Genomic DNA, 9,813 nt, shown 5'->3' with positions numbered 1-9,813 from the left:
AGACTTCAACCAATTTCACCTCAATTGAATAATACTGACCCAATTGTAGTCAAGCTACAAGCACAGCAGTATGAGTTGTGGCAGATGTATTTTGATGGAGCTTGCTCCAAAGAAGGATCTGGAGCAGGAGTTCTTTTTGTGTCCCCATCAGGTATAACTTTTAAATACAATTTGTCAATCATCTTTCAGCTTGTTCATTCAACTACTTATCAAACTTAAGTCACTTAGATAACGTCTTATACAGGATAGATCATTTCTGAAACTACACTGAGTCTTATTCACTTCTCTCGAATCAATTTAGATAAACATCTTACTTTCCTGAAACCAGACTAAATCTTAGTTGTTTCTCTCAATCAATATGTTAACTGGACAACTAGCTTTGAATTTGATCTTGACTTTTGCATCACAAAAAGCTTTAGGTCACATCAGTCAATAAAAATGCTTACTCAAACCAGAAGTTCTCATAAGAAAGATGCCAAAGGCAAAGAGGAATCCTTTTCATATCAAGATAACTCATTTTACGTAAAGGACCTGCTCACTAATAAACATTCATCATCAAATATACCAGTTTATGATGAACCTTTATCTCCCACTATACCTAGAATAGAACAAAATAATGAAGACAACCTCAGTATTCATGATACCGACAATGATTCCTCATCAAGTGAATCTGAAGGCTCTGAACCACTAGAAAAAGATATTCATAGATGTCAAAAGGATAAATATTTCCAAAAAATGATGAAGGTTATCATGGCTAGAGAAAAAGAAGACTATTTTCTAGAACTAGCCAAACAAGGTGCTAAACTTCCTACTAGTTATGACGTTCATACTCTCGTCACTAAAAAGGAACAATCACCTATAATAATGGTACACAGACAATTACAAGCTTTATGGACTGAGATCGCAGAACTGAAAAACAAGGATAAATCCCCAAAACAATATTCTCTGTAGACAATATGCCCATTTCCATTTGACAAAAACCTATACATGCCTCCATTCCCTTCATGAGTTGAGATCCCAAAATTTGACAAATATGATGGTACCTCACATCCTCAAGATCACATCAGAGAATTTTGTGCTTTATGTATGGAGTTCATTCATGACCAAACGTATCTCATGTGCCTTTTCTCGAGAAGTTTGGGAGGGCAAGCTATGGAATGGTTCTCAAGTCTACCTAAGGGAATAATTTTTTTTGAAGAATTAATCCAACTATTTCTACAACAATACTCCTATAACATTCGACACCCTGTTACTATGATCGAGCTTTGCAATACCAAACAAAAAACAAGGGAGCCTTTTCTCACTTTCCTCCAACATTGGAGAAAGATGTTCTCTATATATTCACGACCTATTCTAGATTTTGAGAAAATGGATATATTCGTCAATAATATAATCCCTGAATTGAAATATAGTATCCAAATGCAAGTGCACCCATAATTCAACAAAATGGTAGATAATTCTATCCAAATGGAAGATGTGCTTATAAAGAAAGGAGATATCTCACCTTGGAAAGAAACACAACCAGGATCTAGCTCCAAAGAAAAGAACAAGTATTGGAAATATGGAAAAGACAACAACAAGAATGTTGTCAGAGTAGTAGACACTATTAAAATGAACTCGAAGCCCATGATATTGAACTTGGCTAGTGGCACACAAGCACTCAAAGTAGCTAAAACCACAACAGAAAATCCTCTGAACAAAGTAAAAGAGTGGGTTAAAGAGAAACCTCGGCTTTCAAAACTTAGACACAAAATCACTCCTCTAGAAGAATCATACGAATCTGCTTTCAAAACTTTATTAGCAAACAACCTGATAATGTTACCAGATAATTCTACGCCATATGATCTGGAAGTCAAACCAAAATGGTAGAGAGAAAATGAATACTGTGACTACCATTGGAATAAAGGTCATAACAAAAACAACTACATGAAGCTCAAGCATGACATTCAAGATCTCATAGACACTGGTAAAATTGTTGTTAGGAATCACCCAACAAATGTTGATCACAAAGATTTTAAGGACCCTTTACCTATTTACGAATAAGGTGATTCCTCAAAAACAAAAAGGAGGTGCCAAAGTATATTACACTTATACCAACAATGACAACATCATCAACATGATTGAGTCTTCCCAATCTAAATATTGCAATGTGATTATAATCAAAGACAAACAAAATGAATCATGATATGCAAAGGCTATGACCCATTCTCAAAAGAAAGTCACTCTCCAAGGAGCTAGTTCTTCAACTCCAGCTCAAACAACATCAAACATACCAACTTCATCAAACAAACAAAAAGAATCAATATTTGACAAATTTAAACAGCTAACTTCATCATCATCCTCTGGATATAGCGTTGTTGAACAATTGAAAAGAACAAATGCTCAAATCTCCATCTTCAAATTGCTCAAAATATCTTTTGCTCACAATTTGGATAAAGGTTGCTCACAACTAATGTTCCAAAAGATTTAGATATTGATCAGTTTTAGTCTATGGTGGGTCATCTGACTTCACCTCACTATCTGACCTTCTCTGAAGAAGATGACAACTTGTTAAATCATCCACATAGCCAGTCATTGCATATTGAAGCCATGATCCACAAACACAAAGTTAAACGTATTTTGATAGATAAAGGCATGAGGTTGAATATATGTACTTACAGTCTACCTACACAACTAGGATTTTCTAAAAATGTCATTGATCTAACCAAGAAAATAACAGTTAAAGCCTATGATGAAGAAGAAAGGACCTCTAAAAGTCTAGTATCATTACCAATTAGGGTGGGACCTATAGAAAGAGATGTCATTTTCCAGGCACTTGATCTTCCACTGTCATACAATATCTTACTAGGCAAGTCGTGGGTTCATGAAATGAAGGCAATTCCATCTACATACCATCAATGCTTAAAATTCCCTTATAACGGATTTGAAGTCAACATTCCTCCTGATACAAATCTCCCCTATAATGAATTGACAAAAGGTGTTGATACCTTTGTGCCTCATAATAGGGCACCCTCTATAGATGAAAGTCCAGAAGCTCTGATGAAGAACTTAGAAAAGAAATTGAAGATTACAAATACTAGCATGGATGGCTACAAGATAGAACCAATACTTTCATTAGTCTCTCTCCCTCCATCACCAGAATAGTTGGGCAAACCATCAGAGGCTATGAGAACACAAACTTTAACTCTGAATATCATATATGATAGTCCTTTTGTAGAATCTTCTACTTCCATGACAGATGAAATAGAAGAGGATGTTGTTCTTAAGTGGCTTTTCAAGGAAGATAGTCAAAATGAGAAAGTACGACATTGTGAGATTTACCCAACCCAATATGGTCCCAGCTACAAAATGATCCAATGCATGGGATATTTAGGTACTAGTCCCCTAGGAAAACATCAAGAGGGTATTATTCAACTGATTTAGCTGCAAACAAATTCTACAAATGATAAGGCTAGACTAGGATACAATCCAAAAAAGACATCACACCAAAAACATGCTTCTAAGTCTTAAGTGGAAGAAAAAGATATTGCCTTCAACATCACAGGAAGTAAACACTCAGCAAACTTAGGAAGAGCATGATGATGAACAAGAAGAATTTCCAATCAAGAGGGAAGAAACAATTAGTACTCAAGTTCCAATGGTATCAACTACAACACTACAGGGAGTAGAAATCCCAGAGGATATGAGAGAAGAAGTAGAAAGAATTAGAGAATTGTTTGCACCACTAAAAGTTCCAGTCACATACACTGGTAGATAACAAGTAGACGATTTAGAAATTGACTCAAATGAGTATGAATGGGGTCCAGACCACCTCTCTAATACATCTATTACAAAAACTCTAGAAGAGTTCATTGATATCATAGATGACACTCAAGAGTTGATGCACTTAAAGCTAGAAAAGGAGATATAGGAAATCAGACTAAAAAGACAACAAGACTATGAACAAGGGCTGAAAGAAGGAAGAATACCAAAAAAAATTCATTTATTATATACTCCTCTAATAAAATAGAACAAATCAAGTATGGGACTACACAAGAAGAATTGGAACCTATAGAAGGAGAACTAGTCATTAGTCTAGTGGAAGCTGAATGGACTAGATGATAGGGACTCACAGAACCATCGAGGTCATGTCAATAGGTATGTCAAATACAAATGATAAATGAACCAAATCTTGAAGGAAATTGCAACATTAAAGATGGTGGTGTTGATACCATACATATATTCACTCAATCACTTGAAGAAGACTCAGAAACTTCATCCGACGACTCTAATGACTCTGACAACAATCCTATTTATAACAATATCTACTCAGCATCAAACTTAGAATCATCTGATGTAAATGATGAGAATCTGTCTACTGATCTTGTTACTGTCGAACCACGATATGAAGTCCAGGATAGCATAGAGAATGATGATACAAGTAGGTCTATTGAATTAGGTCAACTAAGTATTAACATGCACTTTAATAATCATGTTCTAACTCTTCTTGGTCTCTAGAGATTTATGCAAGGTAGTCTTCTAGAACTCAACTTTTCAATTCACATTTGTGATGACAATACCATGAACTCCCACGAACCTATCCTCACTCTATCCTTGTTACATCCTAAATTAATTATGTGTAGTCTACAAGACCAACCGATGAATGTACCTACTTTTGCTAATGACTACATGCTAGCCTATTACCTCAACATAGTTGAACCCATGGACTCTTCCACCAGCAAACGAAGTGAAAACATGACTGAAACAGATATCAAGTATCTTAGTCACAAAAACCAGAAAAATAAAAATAAAAGATCTGATGGTGAAAACCACATTTTAGCAGTGTCAGAATCTAAAAAAGAGAAAACAAAGGACGCACCTAAAGGTGAAAACCTCTCTGAGGTGCCTGAAGGTGACCTACTTGATATACTACCAAGTCATTTTCAGGAAAGGTCTTCTATATTGATTGAGCCAACTCAGCTAGTGAACATTGGGAATCAAGAGATACCACATATCATTCACTTAGCTCAATCACTATCAGCAGAAGAATTGAAGGATTTCACACATCTCATTTTAGAAAAGAAAATCAATTTTACATGGACATATTCTGATATGCCAGGCCTGGATCATGATCTTATCATGCACCATCTTTCTATCACACCAAGAGTTAAACTAGTCAAAGAAAAACTATGTAAGATGCACCCTCATGGGGCACTGCTAGTCAAGGCTGAGCTAGAAAAACTGCTAAAAGATGGATTTATCAGAGCTATAGACTATACAGAATGGATTTCAAACATAGTACCTATTTCAAAGGTAGACAAATCTATTACGGTTTGCATAGAATTCAGAGATCTCAACAAAGCTTGTCTGAAGGATGACTTTCCATTGTCAAATATTGATATGATAGTTGATATGACTACTAGGTATGATATGTACTCACTAATGGATAGATTCTCTAGCTATAATCAGATCAAAATAGCTCCCAATGATCAAGAAAAGACAACTTTCACCTGTGCATGGGGAACCTTTTGCTGGAATGTCATGCCATTTGGGCTAAAGAAAATAGGAGCAACTTACCAAAGAGTGGTAACAACTATCTTTCATAATATGATGCATAAGAATATGGAAGACTATGTTGATGACACTTTAGTGAAGAATATGAAGAGATCCATGCATATTCAAGAGCTAGGCCCTATACTAGATAGAATGGAAAAATTCAAGCTATGGCTAAATCCAAACAAGTGTGCATTCAGGGTGACATCAAGTAAACTACTTGGTTATATCATTTCAAAGAAGGGAATTGATGTTGATCCTGAGAAGGTCCAAGCTATAATGGAAATGCCACCTTCAAAGAACATCAGTCAAATGAGAATTTTACAAGGACATCTCCAATCAATCAGATGCTTTATTTCTAAGCTGGCAAAGAAAGCTTAACCTTTCACAAAAGTATTGAGGAAAGGAGTAATATACATATGGGATTGAAAATGTGAACAACACCTTCAACGAATCAAAGAATATCTATTTAATCCACCAATATTGATGCCACCAATTTAGGGTAAACCATTGATTTTATACATATCAGCTATTGATGCATCATTGGGGGCACTTCTGGCGGAATAGGATGAAAATAAAAAAAAGAGAGCTATATATTACATCAGCAGAACATTGGTGTCTTATGAAATGAACTATACCATAATAGAAAAAGCATTCTTGGCATTAGTCTTTACATCACAAAGATTGAGACACTACATGTTAGCATATTCCATCAAGCTAGTAGCTAAAATTGATCTGCTCAAATATCTTCTCAACAAAGAAAAACTTACAAGAAGATTGATAAATGGGTCATGGTTCTTACAGAGTTTGATATTGAATATGTGGAACACAAAGCCATCAAAGGACAGGTAATTGTAGATCAACTTGTTGAAGCTCCACTTGAAGACACTCAATCGCTGCATATAGAGTTTCTAGATGAATCAATAATGCACCTTACTCAATAATCTTGGAAGATGTTATTTGATGGGTCTTTCACTCAAAATGGTTTTGGTGCTGGAATAATTTTTATTACTCCTCAAAAGTATTCAATCCTAAAGGCCTATAAGATTATTTTCCTTTGTATAAACAAAATTGCAGAGTAAATAGGATCAAGCTAGCTATCGAATGGAATATTGTTGAATTACACATCTATGGAGATTCTCAGCAAATCATCAATCAAATAAATGATACATATCAGACTCGAGATGAAAAAATGATGCCTTATAAGATAATGGTTGATGATCTCAAGAAGTATTTTACTTTTGTATCATTCCAGCAGATTCCCAGATCCACAAACAGAGTAGCAGATGCTATGGCCACCTTGGCATCCATACGAGAGTTACAAGAGTCTAATTTTTTCTTTGAATTCCTAGTGGAAGAGTTATATTACCCTGCCTACGATTCTCCTGAGTCCCAGATAGTCTATTCTATTATCAAACATGACTCATCCCGCTACAACCACATTTACTCTTATCTGTGTGACCAAATTATCCCAGAAAATCTTACCCATAATGAGAAAAGGAACCTAACCTACAACACTTCATGGTACGTCATCATTGCTAATGATTTGTTTAGGCAAGGTTTGGATAGTACATTTCTCAAGTGTCTAGAAACTGAAGAGTCAAAATGTGCATTATTGAAAGTCCATGAAGGTATTTGTGGATCGCATTCAAATGGTCTTACTTTATCTTGGAAACTACTATGGGTTGGCTACTACTGGTCAAACATGGATAAGGATGCTATAAATTTTTCTAAAACTTGTGAGAAGTGTCAGCTACATGGGAATCTCATACATGCTCCAGCTAGGGATCTCATACCCTTCATTACACATTGGCCTTTTGAACAATGGGCCTTTGATCTCATTGGTCAAATATATCCTACATCATCCAACGGACACAAGTTTATCATAACTGATACTGAGTATTTCACTAAGTGGGTAGAAGTGGTTCTGCTCATCAAAGCAGCCGGTAAATAAGTAGCTTTTTTAATTCATTTGTAGATATGAGATACCTTCATCCATTGTGACTAACAATGGAGGAAAATTCAAGAATAAAGATCTAGACGAGCTATGTGAGAAATTCAAAATTAAATAGCACTGGTCATTTGTATATTACCTTCAAGGTAATGGACAAGCTGGGTATCTAACAAAAACCTTTTGACTATCTTACATAGAACAGTGAACAAATCTAGGAAGGATTGGCATCTACAACTCAATCCTGCATTATGGGCTTATAGAACAAGTATCAGAACACCTACTGGGGCTACACCTTTTTCTTTGGTGTATGGGTCTGAAGCAGTATTACCTATTGAAGTGGAAATACCATCTCTAAAAGTTTCTTTGCAAGGTCTTGTTACTGATGAAGACTATAGAATATCTAGATTGTGAGAACTCGAATTTCTAGATGAACATCGACAAGTGGCTTTTGATCATCTCAAAGTGTATCAAAAGGGAATGTGACCTAGTTCTGAGAGAAAATCCTAAAAATCAACAGTTTCGAGACAACAAAGGGAAGTTTGAACCCAACTAGTTGGGTCCCTACATCGTTACCGTAGTCTTTGGCTTTGGTGCCTATCAACTCTCAACATTAGAAGGAGAAAAAATCCATGAACCGATTAACACCATCCACTTGAAGAGATTCTTCACTTAGCATTCTTTGCTCCAGCAACCTATATAGTTGAAAAATGTCCAAAAAGAAAAATCATAAAAAATCTTGAAAAAAAAAAGAGAAAAGAAAAAGAAAAAAAAAAGGAAAAAGAGAGAAAATGCCTTGGTGAAAACCTGGTAAATAGGCACCTTGGTAAAAAAAAAAAAAAATCTCTGCCAAGCAAGTGAAAACCTGGCAAACAAGTGCCTCTTGTACTCAAGCACTCCATCTATCAATGCAACATTGGCATTCCCGCTTTCATGCATCTTTTCTTTCACTTGTACATATATTTCAGTCACTTTTGTGACATCCAGGTTCATTGGAACCCTCATGGCTTGAAAATAATTAATTTCCTAGTCTTAGGTTAATCGACAGAGCACATTACATGTCCTAAGCAGTATCAACCAGGTCATCATTCTATCAATGATGCCCAGTCATCCAATCTAGTTAGTCACATGTCTCCTAACTTCTAAAGAGTTTCATCACTGAGTACACAAGCAAAACAACATAATGGAAAACAATCACTAAACAGTTTTAGTTATGCATGAAATCTTTCTTTGTATGTTGTCTTTTATATTGGTTTTTGATTATTATCCCTTTGAGTAACTCGAAGAAGTCTATCTTGACTAAGAGAAGCAAGGATTGGGGGCATAATATTTTCTTTTTTTTCTACTTGTAGGAATGATTCTGATGATCTGGAAACATCTAATCAGCTGGGTGTCTATGATAAGAGCCTTCACATCAAGGTGAAATCACCACACATACCTCAACTCTACTTATTTGTATGCTACATGGAGGTTCACATCATTTCTTTGTCTGTTTTGAGGGAATTTCTTTATCATGCAATTCAAGTCCCTACAAAATTTGTCAAAGGATATGAACGAAAAAAGGGTCATTGCAGACAAGATAACTAATAGTGCACATGAAAAGAAAGGAACTCTAATTTGCCTACTATGTTTGTTAGCACTTAGTGATGAAACTTAAGCATTTCAAATCCAGTGACTAGGTTTAGGTTGCATTTCATTCTACATTTTTGTGAATTTAGAGTGATTTCAATGTGATAACAATGATCTCTTTATCTTCTGAATGAGAGTTGGAAGCATCATCATTTCTTAGCTAAGTGGTCTCTTTTTCATCATTTTTTCGATCGCGTACTTGTGTATTGAGATGTTAGCTACATAAATAAGGATCTTATATAGATTCATACATTCATTTATATTCATATTATTGCATAGAAAAATTAATAAAATCGTATTCCTAGATACTTATTTTCATTCATTCATTTGCATATGAAAAGAAACAAAAAATAGACATCCATATTCATTTGCATTACATACATCCATACTGAAAAGATATGCATACAAATAGAATAAAGCATATAGAAAGACATCTCAAAAATTGATCAACACAAATAAAATGAAGTCAAATCAAGATCTTGTATATATAATGATAAAGTCTTCAGGTACAAAATAATGTCAACTGACCTATACAAACTCCCATTGGAGCAAGAATTGTAAGGGCTACAAAAAATGGGTGTGTCTACAAAAATCTAAGAGATACAAAAATAATATCTATCTCTTAGCCTCTCCCTCATCGCTAGGTGGTGGAGGAGGTGCGGCCTTCTGACCAAGGTCCTGACAAGGTGCCCAGGCTCCCT

Source organism: Cryptomeria japonica, chromosome 11 (genome assembly GCF_030272615.1).
Source record: "Cryptomeria japonica chromosome 11, Sugi_1.0, whole genome shotgun sequence".
NCBI lineage: Eukaryota > Viridiplantae > Streptophyta > Pinopsida > Cupressales > Cupressaceae > Cryptomeria > Cryptomeria japonica.
Note: the sequence above shows the minus strand (reverse complement) of the source record.